The sequence below is a fragment of the Somniosus microcephalus genome, chromosome 15, assembly GCF_052327205.1.
Source record: "Somniosus microcephalus isolate GS21.2 chromosome 15, FLI_Smic_1.0, whole genome shotgun sequence".
Taxonomy (NCBI): Eukaryota; Metazoa; Chordata; class Chondrichthyes; order Squaliformes; family Somniosidae; genus Somniosus; species Somniosus microcephalus.
Window position 1 is genome coordinate 109,238,809 of NC_141001.1, and position 21,277 is coordinate 109,260,085.

The 21,277-nt window shown below is 47.6% G+C and overlaps 1 protein-coding gene across 1 annotated transcript in view; it reads left to right on the forward strand.

Annotated features, from left to right (window-relative positions):
- The first annotated feature begins 1,630 nt into the window (after positions 1–1,630).
- Positions 1,631–21,277, forward strand: part of ccdc73 (coiled-coil domain containing 73) — a 207,098-nt gene continuing 187,451 nt past the window's right edge. The window contains exon 1 of the mRNA XM_086008260.1: positions 1,631–1,695. The gene's annotated coding sequence lies outside the window, so the exon portion shown is untranslated. The remainder of the gene's footprint in view (positions 1,696–21,277) is intronic.

Here is a 21,277-nt window from a genome sequence, read left to right on the forward strand (position 1 = left end):
CGAATTCGGGATTTTAGCCCCCCGCACGCCTAAAAGCCCGCCTCACGGCACACTGAAAATCTAGGCCTATACCTCTATTCATGATTCCCAGGATCCCATAAGCTTTTTTAACTGCTTTCTCAACCTGCCCTGCCACCTTCAACGATTTGTGCACCCCCTTTAGGATTGTACCCTCTAGTTTATATTTCCTCTCCTCATACTTTCTACCAAAATGTATCATTTCACACTTTTCTGCGTTAAATTTCATCTGCCACGTGTCCGCCCATTCCAATGTCTATGTCCTCTTAAAGTCTATCACTATCCTCCTCACTGTTCACTATACTTCCAAGTTTTGTTTCATCTGCAAATTTTCAAATTGTGCCCTGCACACCCACATCCAAGTCATTAATTTACTTTGTAGTGTATAAAATTGAATTACAATTAAAGCCTTCCACATATGTCTGTGTTGTCTGGCAGGTGTATTAAGAACATGTTGGTTATTAAAATGCTGAATTAATAGTCTGTATCAAACTGGGATGGAGGTTCATTTGCTTTAATGGTCTTACACTGTATTGCAGGAATCCACCATTGCAATGTTATGCCTTCCTACTATTTCTAGAATACATTTAATTAAACTAGGACACATTTACCAACCTGGAGAATATCTAGGCTTCTCTTGAACTTAACTCCAGATTACAGCTATTCTCAGCCATGTACATGTCTGGTACTTGCTTGTTGGTATCATCTTACCAGTACCTCTTACCTGGTAACAGGCCATTGATAACTATTAATCACTTTCCCCATGTTTAGCTGGCACCTAGTGAATTATTAGTTTCATCCTAAGCATTCTCATAGCGTCTATTTAGGTCTGACTGCAATGATAAACACTAGCTTCTGCGGCTCCATAATTTCTCTACAATATCACAGATATCAAATTATGGAGTGCATCAACAACCGCTTAAAACCTTTTTCTGCTTTAATAACCCCTAAATGGATGAGAAATCTCTACACGGGTAAGCGAGGCTGCTTCATCAACTGTTCAAGGAAGATCTGGAGCACTTCAGCCACTTGGGTTGGTGGCTATCATGTTTTGACTTAGGCCACCTATGTCTTTGCTCAGAGCTGCCTCTGTTTACAATGTTGCCAAGACCAAATGCCCGATTCCCATTTTGTACCTCTGATGTTTAGACTGTGGGTTTCCATTGGCGTGAAGGCAAAAAAAAACACTCCACATTTACAGTATGAATAGCAACAATTAACAATTGGCTCACACCTATTTAGTAACTCAAAGGAAAGGCTAATGAATAGGCTCAGATTATATTATAACCTATCGGATGTTTCTCTTCTCCTAAATACATACTCCAGAACAATGGAGGCCAGAATAAGATGTCAGATATTAACTAATTTCTGCCATGGCATATTAACTCTATCTTCCTCAGTGCTTCTGACGTGCCATCCCATGCCCGTGGGGGTGCCTTTAAAATCCTGCCCTTTCTCCTTCAGAGCTCGGAGTCTATCTCAAATTGACTTTCCCTGCCCTGCTCGGCTGGCGCGGGCGCTGTCGGCCGGGTGCTGCAGGAGGACCGTGATGGCCGCGCAGCTATCCCGGCATGCACAGCCAGAGTGAAAGCGCCCTAGACCCCGGCGCTGCCGCAGAGGCTCTCGGGACAGACCTTTCACCCCCCTCCGCACCGCTAACGATGCCGGCAATGGCAGGTAGGGAGGCCGAGCCGTTAAAACCGGGGTTTACGCCACCTGCCGCCGGTTAGCTGCTTTCGCCGTTTGGGATTTAACACCCACCCCTTCCTCCTCTCAGTTCGCCATCTTTTCGTTGCCTCCTCACGCGGTCTCTGCAATCTGAACGACGCCAGAGGGTTGCCAACACTCTCCCGGGTTGGCCGGGAGTCTCCCGGAACTCTCAGAATCATAGCATGGTTACAGCACAGAAGGAGGCCATTCGGCCTGTCGAGCCCGTGCCGGCTCTCCACAAGAACACTTCAGCTAGTCTCGCTCCCCTGCCCTTTCCCCATAGCCCGCAATTTTTCGCCCCTTTTTGAGCCACGATTGCATCTCCATTTCAGGCCGTGTGTTCCAGATCATAATCATAACCACTTGCTGCTTAAAAAAGTTTTTCCTCATGTCGTCTTTGGATCTTCTTTGGATTAGACTGGACAGGGATGGATGGGCGGCGCGGATACGATGGGCCGAAGGGCCTCTTTCTGTGCTGTAAAACTCTATGACTCTAAAAAACTCTATGATCACCTTAAATCTGTGTCCTTTGGTTCTCGACCCTTCCGCCAATGGGAACAGTTTCTCTCTACTCTGTCTAGACCCCTCATGATTTTGAATTACAGATTAATCTTTTGGACCCTGCTGTGAGCAAACACCCAGGAGGAAAAAAAATCAGAGGGGTATTTAAAAAATACGTATCTTTTAATTTTCTTTGAGCACTTTTTCATTTACTTTGTAAAAAATATTGGAGTTAGGCTGCTTGACTAGGTGGGGGCTGTTGGAAGTCATGTGAATATGGTCAGCCAGAGTTGGCAACCCTACGTGAGCTGCCCTCTCACTCGTTGACACCGACCCAAAGATGAAGATAGTAGGACTGGTGACTATACAGGCTAGAGGGGCTGAATGGCCTACTCCTATTTCTGTGTTCCTAATGTTTGCACCTCTTCTCTGATGGACCTATTGATATTGTAGTATTGAAAAAGAAAGACTTGCATTTATATAGCACCTTTCATGTCCAGCGGAAGTCCCAAAGCACTTTTGAAATGTAGTCACTGTTGTAATGTAGGAAACGTGGCAGCCAATTTGTGCACAGCAAGCTCCCAGAAACAGCAATGTGATAAAGACCGGATAATCTATTTTTTGTTATGTTGATCGAAGGATAAATATTGGCCAGCACACCGGGGGTAACTCCTCTGCTCTTCTTCGAAATAGTGCCATGGGATCTTTTACATCCACCTGAGAGAGCAAACAGGGCCTCGGTTCGATGTCTCATCCGAAAGACGGCACCTCTGACAGTGCAGCATTCCCTCAGTACTGCACTGGAGTGTCCGCCTAGCTTTATGTGCTCAAGTCTCTGGAGTGGGACTTGAGACCCACAACCTTCTGACTCACAGGTGATGGTGCTACCAACTGAGTCCATTTTTTATTATGTTTTACCTTTGCAGCTCTGCATTTAGCCATGTTTCTGATATGTTCATCACACTGATGTTACACTGAATTTACAGCACAGGAACAGACCATTTGGACCGACTGGTCTATGCCGGTGTTTATGCTTCACACGAACCTCCTCCCACCCTACTTCATCTCGCTCTCTCAGCATATCCTTCTATTCCTTTCTTCCTTGTGTTTACCTAGCTTCCCCTCAAATGCATCTATGCTATTTGCCTCAACTGCCCTCCTGTGGTGGCAGGCTCCACATTCGAACCACTCTCTGGTTGTTCCTTACTGTCACAATAGCCTCTAGTTCTGTCATCTTATTTCTAATGCTTCTAGCGTTCATATATCAGCATCTTAATGTAGAGGTGCATTGAAAGAGTGCTTTTAACATAGCACAAAGTCCAAGGTGCTTTCACAGACCCTGAACCAGGGGAGGTGACTGAAGGTGTGGTCGAAATGGTATCCTTTTGAGATGGCTCTCGAAGGCAGCTAGGTGGAGTGGTTTCTAGAAAGTTCTAGAATGTAGGCTGAAGACACTGTCACTTATAAAAGAACAGAGGAAGAGAAAAGGATACAAAGGTTTGAAAAGCAGAGGACCTGTATTGGCATGTGGGACAGGAAGAGGATGCAGAGGCGGGGTGGGATGAGGCCATGTCAGATTTATCAATGAGGATGAGATTTTAAAACAAAAGTGGCAGTCAGAGAAATCAACGGTTTAAATCAAACATGACCACAGTAAATAATAATTCTAAAAGGTCTAAGAGTGTTAAAAAAACAAGCCTGAAGGCTTTGTGTCTTAATGCGAGGAGCATTCGTAATAAGGTGGATGAATTAGCTGCGCAAATAGAGGTAAACGAATATGATTTGATTGGGATTACGGAAACATGGCTCCAGGGTGGCCAAGGCTGGGAACTCAACATCCAGGGGTATTCAATATTCAGGAAAGATAGGCAAAAAGGAAAAGGAGGTAGGGTAGCATTGCTGGTTAAAGAGGGGATTAACACAATGGAAAGGAAGGATATTAGCTCTGATGATGTGGAATCTGTATGGGTAGAACTGAGAAATACCAAGGGGCAGGAAACGTTAGTGGGAGTGGTATATAGACCTCCAAACAGTAATGCGGAGGTTGGGGACGGTATTAAAAGGGATATTAGAGAAGCGTGCAATAAGGGCACAGCAGTCATCATGGGTGATTTTAATCTACATATAGATTGGGCTAACCAAATTAGTAACAATACTGTGGAGGAGGAATTCCTGGAGTGTTTACAGGATGGTTTCCTGGACCAATATGTCGAGGAACCAACCAGAGATCAGGCCATCTTAGACTGGGTATTATGTAATGAGAAAGGATTAATTAGCAATCTTGTTGTACGAGGCCCCTTGGTTCGGAGCGATCATAATATGATCGAATTCTTCATTAAGATGGAGAATGAAGTAGTTGACTCAGAGACTAGGGTCCTGAATTTAAATAAAGGAAACTACGATGGTCTGAGGCGCGAGTTGGGTAGGATTGATTGGGGAATGTCACTCAAAGGGTTGAAGGTGGATAGGCAATGGCAAACATTCAAAGACCGCATGGATGAACTACAGAATTTGTTCATCTCAGTTTGGCATAAAAATAAAACAAAAAAAGGTGACTCAACCGTGGCTAACAAGGGAAATTAGGGATAGCATAAGATCCAAGGAGATGACATATAAATTGGCCAGAAAAAGCAGTAAACCTGAGGATTGGGAGCAGTTTAGGATTCAACAAAGGAGGACAAAGGGATTAATTAAGAAGGGGAAAATAGAATATGAGAGTAAGCTTGCAGGGACCATAAAAACTGACTGTAAAAGCTTTTATAGATATGTGAAGAGAAAAAGATTGGTGAAGTCAAGCGTAGGTTCCTTGCAGTCAGAATCGGGAATTTATAATGGGGAACAAAGAAATGGCAGACCCATTAAATACATATTTTGGTTCTGTCTTCACAAAGGAGGACACAAATAACCTCCCAGAGATGTCTGATGAAAGGGAGGAACTGAAATAAATCAGTATTTGTAGGGAAATGGTGTTAGGGAAATTGACGGGATTGAAGGCCGATAAATCCCCAGGGCCTGATAATCTACATCCTAGGGTACTTAAGGAAGTGGCCCTAGAAATAGTAGATGCATTGCTGATCATCTTCCAACATTCAATGGAATCTGGAACAGTACCCATGGATTGGAGGGTAGCTAATGTTACCCCACTATTCAAAAAAGGTGGTAGAGAGAAAACAGGGAATTACAGACCGGTAAGCCTGACATCGGTAGTGGGGAAAATGCTAGAGTCCATTATAAAAGATGTAATAGCAGAGCACTTGGAAAACAGTGACCGGATCAGACAAAGTCAACATGGATTTACAAAAGGTAAATCGTGCTTGACTAATCTACTGGAATTTTTTGAGGATGTAACTGGTAAAATAGATAAGGGAGAACCAGTGGATGTGGTGTATTTGGACTTTCAGAAGGCTTTCGATAAGGTCCCGTATAAGAGATTAGCATGTAAAGTTAAGGCACATGGGATTGGGGGCAAGGTATTGACTTGGATGGAGAACTGGTTGGCAGACAGAAAGCAAAGAGTTGGAATAAACGGCTCTTTTTCCGAGTGGCAGGCAGTGACTAGTGGGGTACCGCAGGGATCGGTCCTTGGACCCCAGCTATTCACAATATATATTAATGATCTAGACAAGGGAACTAGATGTAATATCTCCAAATTTGCAGACGACACAAAGCTGGGTGGGCGTGTGTGCTGTGAGGAGGATGCCGAGAAACTCCAGTATGATTTGGACAGGTTGGGTGATTGGGCAGAAGCATGGCAGATGCAATATAACGTGGATAAATGTGAGGTTATCTACTTTGGTGTCAAAAACAGAAAGGCAGATTATTATCTGAATGGCAATAGATTGGGAGAAGGGGAAGTGCAATGAGACCTGGGTGTCCTTGTGCACCAGTCGCTGAAGGTAAGCATGCAGGTGCAGCAGGCGGTTAAGAAGGCAAATGGTATGTTGGCCTTCGTAGCGAGAGGGTTTGAGTACAGGAACAAGGATGTCTTGCTCCAGTTGTACAGGGCCTTGGTGAGACTACATCTTGAGTATTGTGTGCAGTTTTGGTCGCCTTATCTGAGGAAGGATGTTCTTGCCATGGAAGGAGTTCAGCGAAGATTCACCAGGTTGATACCTGGGATGGCAGGAATGACGTATGAGGAGAGATTGGGTCGATTGGGCTTGTACTCGCTGGAGTTTAGAAGAATGAGAGGGGATCTCATTGAAACTTATAAAATTCTGACAGGACTGGACAGACTAGACGCAGGAAGGATGTTCCCGATGGTCGGGGAGTCCAGAACCAGAGGTCACAGTCTAAGGATAAGGGGTAGGCCATTTAGGACAGAAATGAGGAGGAATTTCTTCACCCAGAGAGTGGTGAACCTGTGGAATTCTCTACCACAGAAGGCAGTAGAGGCCAATTCATTAAATATATTCAAGAAGGAGTTGGATATATTTCTTAAGGCTAAAGGGATCAAGGGGTATGGGGAGAAAGCAGGGACCGGGTACTGAATTTGGATGATCAGCCATGATCGCATTGAATGGCGGAGCAGGCTCGAGGGGCCAAATGGCCTACTCCTACTCCTATCTTCTATGTTTCTATGGGGGAGAAATTCGGTTGTTAGCGCCACCGATTAACGCCCAAAGAGGCCGAGAAGTGGGGCGCTAGCCAATTTCTGGGCGGGCGCAGGGCGCTTAGCGCCTCGCCCCATATTGAGCATGCATTTAGCGCCGGCGCTAAATCTTAGCGCCCGCTCATGGGCGCAGGCTGATTATGACGTCATTTGAGTGTGCAACGCCTTTTGGGCGCCCCGGACCGGAAATTCAGTGGCGCCCCCCCTCCGTAGCGCCTGGCGCTAATAGTGACAGCTTACCTGGAGCCTTACCAAGTCGCTCTCGGGATGGAGGAGCGTTATTTAAAGGGGACTGGTGTGGTTTAAAAGTGGCAGCCATTTTTGGAGCACAACTTCCTCGAGAGCTACAAAGAGTTGCTGAGCTGCACACTGAGAGCCATTTGACCACTGAGCCAGCGCAGGCAGACGATCTTCAGCCTTCTGACCATCACCTTGCTGTTGGTGAGCCTTGACAACGGGGAACCTTCCTGTGGGCACTTATTATGGGGGCTGCATTGGAGGGGAACGTCCTGCTGCTGAATCATCTGGAAAGGGCACTGAGACGCTGGGAGAGGGGGACGGGCATGGCCAGACGGAGGAGGGCCAACAGACGCCGCCACAGCAGACCTTACACTGGCAGGGTTTTCCGACAGCAATTTTCCTACATGAACATGCCGGAGGAGCAGTGTGTCACAAGGCTGCGATTTAGAAAGGAGGTGGTGACTGAGCTGTGCCAGCTGCTTCAGCCAGATCTGCAGCCTCAGATAAGGTGCAGGACATCTCTGTCGGTGGCTGAGAAGATGCCTGCTGGCCTGAACTTCTACGCGAGCGGCTCTTCTCAGGCTGCGCGTCAGAGGCTGATCAGAAGTAGCTTCTAGGCCCCTCTCACGGAATGCTTGCTGCCATTCCAAGAACAGGAATGGAACCGGTCTGATACCCCCAAGCCTGTGAAGGGCAAGATGCATGTAAATAGCAGGCATGGCCATTGTAAATGAAGAAAGTGTTTCATTACACAAAATGTGGTTCTTTCAAACATGAGAAAGCTATGGCAACAGAAAGCAAAACTAATACACTGACACATAACTGCCTCTCACACCCGGGAGATTGTCCAAAACATAAATCACATTCCGACCATCTTCCTTGGCCTTGATTCCACTGCGCCAACCAAAGCATCCAATGTCCCATCAGTGAGGCGTTCCGCCCTCTGCCTCACCCTTTCCATTTCTTGCTAGGCTGGTGTGCCACAGGTAGGCTCCCACCGCTTTGAAGGCCTACAAGGCAGTGAGTGTGACTGGTGATGCCAATTGACCTGCCCCTTTAAGAGCTGGCCGGCGCCAGTGTGTCTCAGGGAAAGTGATTATTGACAGCACCGTCGCTGTGCCCTGCCGGCGCGAAATTGGGTTGCACCGCCGGGTTAGCGCCTTAAGAGTAGCGTGCAGCGCCTGATTTAGCGCCGCAATCACCTTTAGGGGCGCTGCAACCCAATATCGCGCTAGGTGGCGCTAAATTGCGCCTGGCGCTAAACTTTGCGCATCGCCAGGACTAGCGCCCCAAACGCGGCTATACCGAATTTCTCGGCCTATGTTTCTAAATTCATTGTGTTGAGAACATCAAGTTTGCAGATGACACCACAGTAGTAGGCCAGATCACCAACAATGATGAGTCAGCCTACAGGGAGGAGGTCCAGCATCTCGTGAAGTGGTGCGCCGACAACAACCTGGCCCTTAACACCAAGAAAACAAAGGAAATAATCGTGGACTTCAGGAAGTCCAAAGGCGGAAGTCACACCCCCATCCACATCAATGGGGCGGAGGTGGAAAGGGTGGCCAGCTTTAAGTTCCTCGGAGTCCACATCACGGAAGACCTCTCCTGGTCCCTCAACACCTCCTCTCTGGTGAAGAAGGCCCAGCAGCGCCTATATTTCTTGAGGAGGCTGAAGGGATGTAATCTGTCACCCCCGATCCTCTCTAACTTCTACCGCTGCACTACAGAGAGCATCCTGACAAACTGTATCACGGTATGGTACGGCGGCTGTAGCTCCCATGACCGGAAAGCCCTGCAGCGGGTAGTCAAAACTGCCCAACGCATTACCGGCACCCGGCTACCGACCATAGAACATATATATCAGAAACGCTGCCTACGGAGGGCACGGACCATCATCAAAGACCCTACCCACCCCAGCCACAGTCTGTTCGCCCTCCTACCATCTGGAAGACGCTACAGATGCATTCGCACCCGTACGACCAGATTTAGGAACAGCTTCTTTCCCAGGGCTGTCATCCTACTGAACTCCACAAATAAACACTAAAGCCTGCACATCTGCCGATGCACTTTATTCACTTTATTATGGTCATATTTATATGCTAATATATATGTACAAATGTATGTTGAAATGTTTAAGTGTCCTAATCCAAATTGTACACTCTCGGGAGCCGCAAGCCTACATTTCGTTGTACTGCACTTGTGCACTAACAATGACAATAAAAGTTGATTTGATTTGATTTGATTTGAACAAGAAATAGGAGCAGGAGTAGGCCATACGGCCCCTCGAGCCTGCTCCACCATTCAAAAACATCACGGCTGATCATCGACCTCAACTCCACTTTCCCGCCTGATCTCCATATCCCTTGATTTCCCTAGAGTTCAAAAATCTATCGATCTCAGCCTTGAATATACTCAAAGGGCTCGATTTTCATTGAGCCGTGGAGTCGGGCTTGGAGGCATGCGGGGGGTTAAAATCGCAAAAACTGGCGGGTGGGACCCCCCCCTGCCTGGTTCCCGACTCCGAGCAATTTTAACTCGGGCGTGTCTGATGGTCCCGATTCCGTCCCGCATCCAACAGGCGGGACTGGTCTTTAAGGCCCTTAATTACCACTAAATGGCCTCTATAATCCTATTTTAACAGGCCCTTGCAAATTTAACCCTTTTCCCACGTAAAACACGCCTGGTGGGAAACACGAATGTGAAACCTGGCGGGAGCGCAATTGGATTGCTGACTATCAACTGCAGGTCATCCATTAAAGAGGAGATTTGATCAGCCATCATTTGCAGGTGGCAGGACTTAGTGGTCTCAGGTTTAAGGCAACTTTTAGAAGGCTTAACCACACCTGTGGAAGGTTGTAGCCTCACACCCATCTCCAGTGTGGCCTCCTGGGAAACCCCTCTCGCCACCTTCACTCAGCGCTTCCTCAACGGAGGCATATACCAGAAGCATGGGAGCCATTTATTTCCTTCCCATCTGGGCATTAGAGGAGCTCGAGCACCAGCCGCGGCAGCAGCAGAACCAGGAACAACAGCAGCAGCAGGAGCGCCAGGCTGCTGCTCACCCACCTGAGGCTGCACAGGCCAGAAGGGGCCAGCGCCTGGAAGCCCGTCGGCGCAGGAGATACCTCTCAAACAGGGTCTACAGACGCAGGGCCACCTATCTCAACATATCTGAGCAGCAGTGCCAAAGGCGGCTCCAACTTTCGCGAGAGGTAGTGACTGACATCTGCGCAATGCTACAGCAAGACCTGCTGCCCAGAGGACCAGGTGGACAAGCATTACCAGTGGCCATCAAAGTCACCACCGCACTCAACTTTTTTGCCTCAGGCTCATTCCAGGGATCAGCAGCAGACATCAGCGACATCTCCCAGGCGGCCGCACACACTTGCATCACGCAGATAACCGATGCCCTCTTTGCTCTCGTGCACAATCACATCCATTTCACCAAGGATTGAGCAAGTGTCACGGCGTGAGCGGTTAGATTAGCTCATCTGGCAGGCTTTCCAAGGGTGCAGGGCATCGTTGACTGCACACATGTGGCCTTTAAGGCACCCCATCGCAATCCAGGTATTTTTGTCAACTGCAAGGGCTTCCACTCCCTTAACGTTCAGCTGGTGTGTGACCACAAGAAGGAAATTTTGCATGTTTGTGCCATGTACCCTGGCAGTTGCCATGACCCCTTGATACTGCGCCAGTCTAGTGTGCCTCCGCTATTCAGTCCGCCAGACCAACTTAACGGATGGCTACTTGGAGACAAGGGCTATCCCCTGAGGATGTGGCTGATGACGCTGTTGAGGAGACCAACCAACGAAGCTGAGGAGAGCTACAACTCCAGCCACATGTCCACCAGAGCCATAATCGAGCAAACCATCGGTTTGCTGAAGATGTGCTTCAGACGCCTGGATAGATCAGGTGGAGCCCTGCAGTACTCAGCAGCCAGTGTCGCCAGACAACATGGCACAGCGTCGTGGCTTGCAGATTCCTGAGGACCAAGTGGCTCCTCACATATCCTCCTCAGATGAGGAGGAGGAGGAGGGCGAAAATGAACATCCTGCAGAGGCCCATCAACCAGCGGCAGCATTACGCGAGAACATTGCTGCCCGGGATGCAAGGAACGCACTCATCCTGGCCAGATTTGCTTAGCCTAGTCAATCAAACACTTTTGCCTCGCAGCTTCTTACCAGAGCATTGACAATGGCCAAGAACCAGAGGATTCCTAGCACTCCGACCACCATACTGACAGTTGCAAGTATTCCTAAGGCCTCAATGTGGAAGTCCTAATAGCGAAATGACAGACGCCACAACTGCAACATTTGCCATCAGAATTTTTATGTACAATTACGACGTGATGGCATTTTTACACTAAACACAAAATTCCACCCAAGTGACTACCCTTGTGACTACTTGTGCTTTATCTTCCTCTTACGCGTGCTCCTACGTAGTGTTTCTCCCGTGGCTTCAGCAGATGTGGAGGCCCCTTGCTCACTTTGCTGCTGCTCCTGTCTCGACACCTTTGGCGGGTGTCCTCTGGGGTGGCGAGCCTGTGAGGGCTCGTCAACCGTCTGCTCCTGCGGCTGTGCAGGGGTTGAGACGTCTATCTCACTTGGGTGTGGACTCTGGTGAGGCTCTGACCAAGGGCTCTGCAGTGGCATGGTCGTGTGAGCGCTTGGAGAGGAGCCCCCACTTCCTTGAGGTATGCCATCAACCTCCCTCTCATGGGTCAGGTCCCCCTCAGCCCCTGCAAGTGGCTGGAGATCACCCTGTTGCACATCAGGGGGGCCATGGGGACCCGTATCTGCAATGGCAGTCCTACTCAGAAGGACTTCCATGAAGGTCTGGTTTCTCTGTTCAGTAGATGCCCATCGCTCCTCAAGAGATGTCATTCTATTCTGAACAATGAGCATGTTTTCCATATCCTGGCGACTAAGCTCCTCCATGGCCATAGCCCTCCTCTCCTGTATGGTAGCCAGCCTTACCACGGAGGTAGCAATCGTTTCCACGGAGGTAGCCATCCTTTCCGTGGTGATGCGTTCATGTGCCAATGACTCCACAAAGGCTCTGCTCATGGTCGCTATGGACTCCTCCATTCGCTCCACACTCGCAGCGACCCTAGAGACAAAACCTGCCAGAGACTCCTGCATCTGTGCCTGGAGTTCCATCACCTCTGATCTTATGGATGGACCCAGAGGCAGAGGGTCGACGTGCTGCTGAGCCGAGCTGGCAGAGCCCTGTGCCCTCCGACTAGGACTCTCCACTGCTGTCCCTGTCTCCACAATCTGCTGATGCTCACTTGTGAGCTGTGATACACCAGGTGACAACACTACTGTATGTCCCAAAGGTCCCACCGAGGTGTGAGTGCCTGCACTGGTGCTGGGTGCGCTGAATTCTGGTGATGCTGCACCCTGAGGTTGCAGCTTCCTCTGAGGAGTCTGGCTGCTCAGCCTCTTCTTCCTGGCTAGGGGTGACGGATGCTTGTGATGGTCCTGTGGGGGAGTAAAGGAAAGAGTCAGAGATGTGATGCAAAGGCTACATGCACATAGCTTTTTGCAGATGCTCATAAGTGCATCTGTTACAGCTTCAGAATCATTATCAGCGACTCATGCAATGTCAAAGAGAGAGATGGGAAACTTTTCTGTCACCAGCTTGCTGTGTTGCACCCGTCTGTTCGTCCCCCACGCGCGAATCATCCTCAATGCCCATGATTTCCAGGACGGCCTCCTCCCAGGCGGTCAGGTGGGCTAATGAGGCTGTCCCTTCTCCTGTCCTGGCTCGCTCTCTCTTGTTGTGAGCTCTCTTTTTCTGCAGTGAGGGAGACAAGTGGAGGTTGAGTGAGAATGAAGGAGTGAGTGTAGAGATTGCATAGCATAGATACTTAGAAGGAGACAAAGATGGAGTGAGGTTGCAAGACCAAGGGCCCTCCCTGTGTGTTGTCAGTTGTGTTCAAAGCATCAGAGTGATAGGGAGTGTGAGGGCTGCATGGTGGAATAGTTATGTGAATGTGAGCATAGAGAGAGAGGGAATGGGTAAGGGTGCATGGATGTCAGTGTCAAGTGGGATGTGGAGGAAGAGATTGCTAAAGCTGAGTGCTGGTGAGGAAAGGCAATGGGGATCAGATTGAGGGTGATGGGAAATTCATACTCACTTTTCCAGTGCGCTGAAGATCATGAAATCTTTTCCTGCACTGCATCCAGGTTCTGCGGGTGACTCCCAATGAGTTGACCTTCTCAGCCACCTGCATCCACACAGCCTTGGTCTGAGTGGGAGGCCTCTTCCTCCCTGATGAAGGGAACAGGACCTCCCTGTGGGCCCTAGCCCCATCGACTAATGCCTGCAGTGCCGCTTCATCAAAACGCTTGTCATCTTTCCTGCAGGTCCCTCTGACACCAAATGGAGAAAGCTTGGAAGCCTGCAGAAGAAGCAAGGCTTGCTGTGGACCTTAAATGCAGCAGCAATGATGACGTCATCGGAGGGGACTTTCAGTCATGAAAAACCCCTTTGCAAAGGCTTCCCACACGTTGGAAATCAATTGGCCAATTGAGTTAAAATTGCATCAATCTCCCACATCCATTTAGATTCGTGTGGGAAACACGAAATTCGGATAACACGACAACAGCCCGCACCGGAGTTAAAATCAAGCCCAAAGACTCAGCATTCACAGCCCTCTGGGGCAGGGAATTCCAAAGATTCACACCCCTCTGAGTGAAGAAATTCCTCCTCATCTCAGTCTTAAATGGCCTACCCCTTATCCTGAGACTATGCCCCCTAGTTCCAGACACTCCAGCCAGGGGAAACAACCTGTCAGCCTCTACCCTGTTAATCCCCTTCAGAATCTTGTATGTTTCAATGAGATCACCTCTCATTCTTCTAAACTCCAGAGAGTATAGACTCATTCTACACAACCTCTCATCATAGGAAAGCCCTCACATCCCAGGAATCAATCTAGTGAACCATCATAGAAACATAGAAGATAGGAGCAGGAGTAGGCCATTCGGCCCCTCGAGCCTGTTCCGCCATTTAATGAGATCATGGCTGATCATCCAAATTCAGTACCCTGTCCCTGCTTTCTCCCCATATCCCTTGATCCCTTTAACCTTAAGAAATATATCTAACTCCTTCTTGAATATATTTAATGAATTGGCCTCAACTGCCTTCTGTGGTAGATAATTCCACAGGTTGACCGCTCTCTGGGTGAAGAAATTCCTCCTCGTCTCAGTCCTAAATGGCTTATCCCTTATCCTTAGACTGTGACCCCTGGTTCTGGACTCCCCCTGCCATCGGGAACATCCTGCATCTAGTCTGTCTAGTCCTGTTAGAATTTTATAAGTTTCAATGAGATCCCCTCTCATTCTTCTAAACTCTAGCGAATATAAGCCATCGTTGCACTACCTCCAAGGCAAGTATATCCTCCCTTAGATAAGAAGACCAAAACTGTGCACAGTACTCCAGGTGTGGTCTCACCAAGGCCCTGTACAATTGTAGCAAGACTTCCTTACTCTTACACTCCAACCCCCTTGCAATAAAGGCCAACATGACATTTGCCTTCCTTATTGCTTGCTGTACCTGCATGCTAGCTTTCTGTGTTTCTTGCACGAGGACACCCAAATCTCTCTGAACACCAACAGTTGAAAGTTTCTCACCATTTAAAAATGTGTTGGAAATAGGTAGCTAGTAGAGGAGTTAGTGCAGGATAAAATATAGGCTACAGTAGAATAGTGTGGCTATGGCACAGTACTAGCAACATCGAGGTTGTGAGTTCAAACTGAATGTACAGGAAACTTTGTGCTATCCGGAGGTGAGCTATCCGGCAATCTGGAGCCACCGGCAAAAATCAGCAGCCGTTTTTTATTTTTGTTTGTTTTTTTTGCTTTGTTTGAACAGTCAAGCTGTGCAAGGTCTGTAGCTATAGCAACAGCTTCAGCTACAGAGCTTTAGGGCCACACCCGAGTGTTTAGAAGCTGTTGCTAAGCAACAGTGTTTGTTGTCAAATACGGAGATAAGAATCTCCGTATCTCTCAACATTAACTCTGGAGAGTATGGCAGTTTTGAGGCAACGGCAGCAGCTCAGTCCCGTGGGTGCCGGATAGCATAAAGTTTCCTGTAACAAGGTTGGGTAATTTGTGGGCTAGTACAGGACTAGAAAGCTGACCATGAATGCTGCTGCTGGGCTGTTGTAAAGATCTGCAAGTGACTCCAGTCCCACACTAGGCGGACTGCTCTCTGAAAGTCTCACGAAGGAGACCCACCTCTCCACTTTCTGAGGTAATAAATGTGGCTGTACCTGTTAATTTTTTGTTATATTGTTCTGAGGAAAAAGTTGCCTACATCTTGATTAAATTTAAAGAGAGAGTTGGAGTTTAGAGGAGTGCGTTGGAGAAGTTGACAAGGCAGTGGGTGAGGATGTCAGCGGAAGTGGTCGGCGGGGGGGTTATATGCAAGAAAATAAAACAGATGGCATAGTAAATATTATGTTGTAGTACCTGAATCTTGGTGCTTGAACAAAGAATTTCCGTATTAACATCGGCAGCAGACAAGACTCCCATTCATTCATTTAACTCATTTGTTCTTGGGATATGGGCGTCGCTGGCAAGGCTGGTCTTTATCGCCCATCCCCAGTTGCCCTGACTGAGAGGCTTGCTAGGAGTTCAGAGTCAACCACGTTGGCGTGAGAATATGGACCTTGCTACCACGTGGATTGTTGAGGCGAATAGCACAGATGCATTTAAGGGGAAGCTAGATAAGTATGTGAGAGAGACAGGAATAGAAGGATGTGCTGGTAGAGTGAGATAAAAGTGTGGTAGGAAACTTGTGTTGAGCATAAACACTGACATAGACCTGTTGAGCCAACTGGCCTGTTTCTGTGCTGTAAAATTCTATGTCATGTATTTCTCAGCCACACAGCGTGTATAGGGGAACAGCACAGCAGGTATGCACAGCACCATCAAGTTGTTGGAATCGGGTACTGCAACAACGTACGACTCTCAGTGTAGAAGCTTGTTCCAGCGTGTGAACAACATCCTTGCCTCCCATCCATGTGACGAGTTCTTGCATCCACTGGGGTGCGGTTTTAGACGGCTGCTAATGTCCGGGAGAATTGTGGCAATGTTCACGTCAGCGGTGCTGAGTAGCATCTGGATTTACCAGTGCCACAAGGGTCCCACATGGTGTCTCGGGAGTCCATTCCCTGTATCCACGAGGATACCACGAGGGCTCTGCATCTGTTGTAATTGATCTTGACCTCCAGTATCGGCCTGGCTAGGTCTGTTGCTAGTTGTCGGGGATAAGCCAGCAGACTGCATTGACAGTGGCAGCACTAACAGCTTTACTGAGTTTACTGTCAAAGTCCAGCAGTTGCCACCTTTCCTTAATTTTGAAGCTGGCCCTCTTTGCCTCCGTGGGGAACGTTCAAGTATTTATCCAACTCCCTTTTGAATATTACTATTGAATCTGCTTCCACTACCCTTTCAGGCAGCGCATTCCAGATCACAACAACTCACTGCATAAAAAACTGTTTCCACTAATTCTTTTGCCAATCACCTTAAATCTGTGTCCCCTTGTTACCGACCTTTCTGCCATTTCCTATAATTTTTTACTCTATCAAAACTGTACATGATTTGGAACACCTCTATCAAAACACCTCTTAACCATCTCTGCTCGAAGGAGAATAAACCCAGCTTCTGCAGTCTCTCCACATCCCTGGTACCATTCTGGTAAATCTCTTCAGCACCCTCTCTAAGGCCTTGCCATCCTTCCTAAAGTGTGGTACCCAGAATTGAACACAATGGGCTGGATTTTCATTGAGGAGGTGGGTAGGAGGTGGGACTACAACTTTCGGGGTTGAGTCTCGCCTCCATTGAGTTCTAGCCAACCCACGCGATTTTGATTTGATTGACCTTGTTGAGCCCGCCCAGCAGGCTCAGCAGGCCAATTAAGGGCCACCCGGCAACAGGTGACGTCACAGATTGATATTTCATCTATCAAGACCTTTTGACAGATGAAATATCAGCATTTCACAGCTGTTTGAAGCTGTCAAACACTGACAATCTATACTCTTAAGTTAATTCCTTCCTCTCAGGATGATTTAGAGATCTCTCCGGAACAGAAAGCTGAATGCTGGAACTTTTGACAGCTCGCGCGCGGCCATTCTGCTTTCTGTGCCGGTGAGATGAGGGACTCCCGAGACCTGAAGGAAGGAAGGCTGTAAAGGTAAGTAAAGGTTAGTAAAACTTATTTAAACACTTTAAACACACTTACCTCTGCACTCATGCACCCATCACTCACCTGAACACCGGACATCTCGACCCCTCCAAGCCCTTCAGCCCGACGGGCCGCCTCGCTAACTTGGCGTGGTTTGGAGCCGTCGGGAATCCCACATTTCAACAATGAAAATAGGGATTAGGCTAAAAACTGCCTGTTAACTACCTGTTAACAGGCAATTAATTGGCACTAATCCCCTTCCCGCCTCGGGGAGGTGGGTCCCAGTGCGGGTCGGGTACCCGCCTCCTTTGAAACTGGCATGGAGGCGGGTTGGGGGTGGGATGGGTTCGTGCCCCCCGATTTCGGGATTTTAGCCCCCCACACGCCTCCAATCCCGCCTCCACGGCCCAATGAAAATCCTGCCCAATGAAAATCATTGCATGTGTCTCATCCATTTCCACGCTTGCATGTTCTTTGTATGAAGAACACATTGGACAGCTTCTCCCTTTTAACCCATTCTAGAGGCCCAAGTTATCATATGAGATGAGGTTAAAAAAAAAATAGTGGGTGCTTAATCACTTGATAACATATTTCCAGCAACAAATTCATATTGGCCCGGAATTTGCGGTGGGTAATAACAGCGAATGAACAGCGTTTGCTGTTATTACCCCTTTGAAACTGACTGCAACTTCAGGATTTGGCGCATCCTAACGCGGAAATCCTGAAATTGCGGTCAGTCATTAACTGCTCCGACACAGGCTGTGCTGTGGAACTGCCCCCCCGCCCACCATCGCCGGTAATCAGTAAAACTAACAAAAACTTGGGCTTTTCCACGGTAATATCGCTGTTAAATACCCTGTTAAACATTAGGCCTTGTTGGAATAGGTGTAACTGGGGTTTTAACAGCGTATTCACAGAAATCACAGAATCACACAGAAACCCCACAGTGCAGATAGAGGCCATTTCGGCCCATCGAGCCTGCACCGACACATATCCCACCCGATCCCCGTAACCCCTACACCAACACATATCCCACCCTATCCCTGTAACCCCACGTATTTAATCCCCCTAACACTAAGGGTCAATTTATCATAGCCAATCAACCTAACCCACACATCTTTGGACTGTGGGAGGAAACCGGAGCACCCGGAGAAAACCCACGCAAACACGGGGAGAATGTGCAAACTCCACACAGACAGTCGCCCGAGGCCGGATTCGAACCCGGGTCTCTGGCGCTGTGAGGCAACAGTGCTAACCACTATGCCACCGTGCTGCCCACTGCCACCGTGCTGCCCACTATGATGAAAATTACAATTTTAAGAAACTTTTTAAAAAAAATGATGAGCTAGAAATTGCGGTCAGAGGCGCATCTCCGGAGTACGCCTCCGACCTGCAAAACATTTCCACACCTACCTCCAGGCGCCCAGGCTGCGGAGAGTTGTATTCTCGGGCCTCCAGGCGGACGTCTGCGTAAAGGCCCACGGATCCCAGGGATGCAGGCGGTTTGGAAGTGTCCCTGGGAACAGGCGGGCCTGGTCCTCTAATCACAAAGGAGGATTCCATTGCAATAATTTACGAAGGGAATCCCCTAATGATAGGTGATGAAATCCCCAAATAATTAAACAATTTACACAATTCCAATAAATATAAATGTACTGATTTTCAATTTTAGTCATAAGTCCCTTCATTACACCAAATACAATGAACATTTAATTTTTTGATAAATAATTCTAAACATCTTAATCTGGGCCAGTATTTTCATAAACTAATTTAAAGGGCATAATTTTTGATTTTTAAATGTTTATTTTTAAGGCTTATATATACCCTTACGCTGATGATAGCAGGCCCTACGCCCGCTTTTACAAGCCGTAAGAGGATCGTGGGCAATTGCTGGGCAGTAGCCCAACTCTGCGCCAGCGATACTGATTGTCAGTTCGTATGATCTGACAAGGCGTACTTTGGCAGATCGCGAGTTCCGGGTTTTGCGCGTGAGCAAACACATGCGGAAACCCAGAACCTGTGGGGCCCGTCAGATGGATTACGACAGCGTACGTCATCTCGGAGACCGCGATTTCTGCCCCTATATTTTTTTTAAGTTTCTCCATATTTAATTCTAATTTGGTGGAGTGTCAGGTTTCTCCATAATGATGGAAATTACAATTTTTAAGAAACGGTTAAAAAAAATTACGTTATTTAAAAGTTTGTTGATATTTATTTCAGGTTGACCTTTTCCCCGCGTGAGAGCCCCAACCTTTGTTTTTGCTCTCTAACATTTTTATAAAGTTAGAGTAAAAGCAACTTCTTCACTTCCTGGTTTCCGGTCTGTGAGAATTCTGCATTGTGATTGGCTGCTTAGATGGCTTGTTGACGTCGCCGCAGCATCGCAGTCGGAATTCCCCACTATTCTACACTGATCTCACTTGCGCGTCGAGAAACCACAAAGATTGCGAGATCTTTGTGGGGCAGCTTTCTTCGGGGCCAGCGGCGAACGCCTTTGCTTCGCCGCTGACCGCAAATTCCGGGCCATTGAGTACGACTAAAAAAAAATAAAATGCCCATTTGCCATGTATGTTGACATTGTAGCCCACTAGGTGGCGATGCAGGTTGTGTTATGTGCTGATAAAATACAGCTTCATAAGTTTGAGTAAATACTGATGGATCCAGTTAATGTTACTGGATTACAGGGAGAACAAAAGTGAAGCCCATGTGGGCTTAAATCTTTCTCTTTCAAATGCTATTTATGCCATTGTATCTCATTTCCACCTTTTCAATTAGTATCGAATTTTCCTTTGAAAACTTGATGTCCGCTAACACCAGAATTACATTACTTAAGGCACGTGTTAACAGTGATGCGTAAGGTATGTTCCTTGGCACTATTAAGGACTATGCCTCGACAATATTGAAGCCAGCTTTCAGCCAGTCTTGAGGTCATAGACCCCATTGCTTTCATCAGACAGACTTATATCCTAATATTTGAGGACCTTCTGCATTTAATTGTGTTATCGATGCTAGGGAAAGAGGAAGGGATACATTTTATGGGGCATATTAGCCCCCCACAGGACATTTACATCGTATTTATACAGCACAGAAACAGGCCATTCGGCCCAACAGATCTATGCTGGTATTTATGCTCCTTGCGAGCCTCCTCCCACCCTACTTCATTTCTTGCTGTTACAACAACAACTACTTGGATTTATATAGAGCCTTTAAAGTAAACGTCCCAAGGTGCTTCACAGGAACGTTATCAAACAAAATTTGACACCGAGCCACTTAAGGAGATTTTAGGACAGGCGACCAAATGCTTGGTCAAAGAGGTAGGTTTTAAGGGGCGTCTTAAATTAGGAGAGCCAGGTACAGAGGCGGAGAGGTTTAAGGAGGGAATTCCAGAGCTCTGAAGGCACGGATGCCAGTGGTGGAGCGATTAAAATCGGGGGATGCGCAAGAGGCCAGAATTGGAGGAGCGCCGAGATCTCGGAAGGTTGTAGGGCTGGAGGAGATTACAGTAATGTTACTGTGAGACCAGAAGGACTGTCCACTTTTTCAGATTTGAATTTTGACTGACTGGTCATTACCACAGTTTTGCAGTATTTTTCATTCTTACCAGTTTTGAAGGGACAGGATCTTTTGTGGTAGCATTGCTAACTTTTTGCAATTCTATTTTTATCAGCCTGATGAGTGAAAATATAAAGCCCCACAATTTTCTTGAATAATGTATTGGAACCAGAGGATCGTTTCACTGGCTGCCCCTGACCTTGGTCTGTTGATGGAATTGTGACTGAACTTTCCTACTTGTCTGCAGTCTGACCTCGTTTCCCAGGAAGCACACCCTGCACGACAGAGTAGTTAGGCTCACTAGAGACAGACACAGAAAGCTGCAAATTCAAGAAGTCAGAAATATAATCGTAAAATGCTAGAAACGGGTCCATTTAATGTCTGAATAGAAAGAAAGACTTGCATTTATATAGCGCATTTCATGACCACCGGACATCCCAAAACACT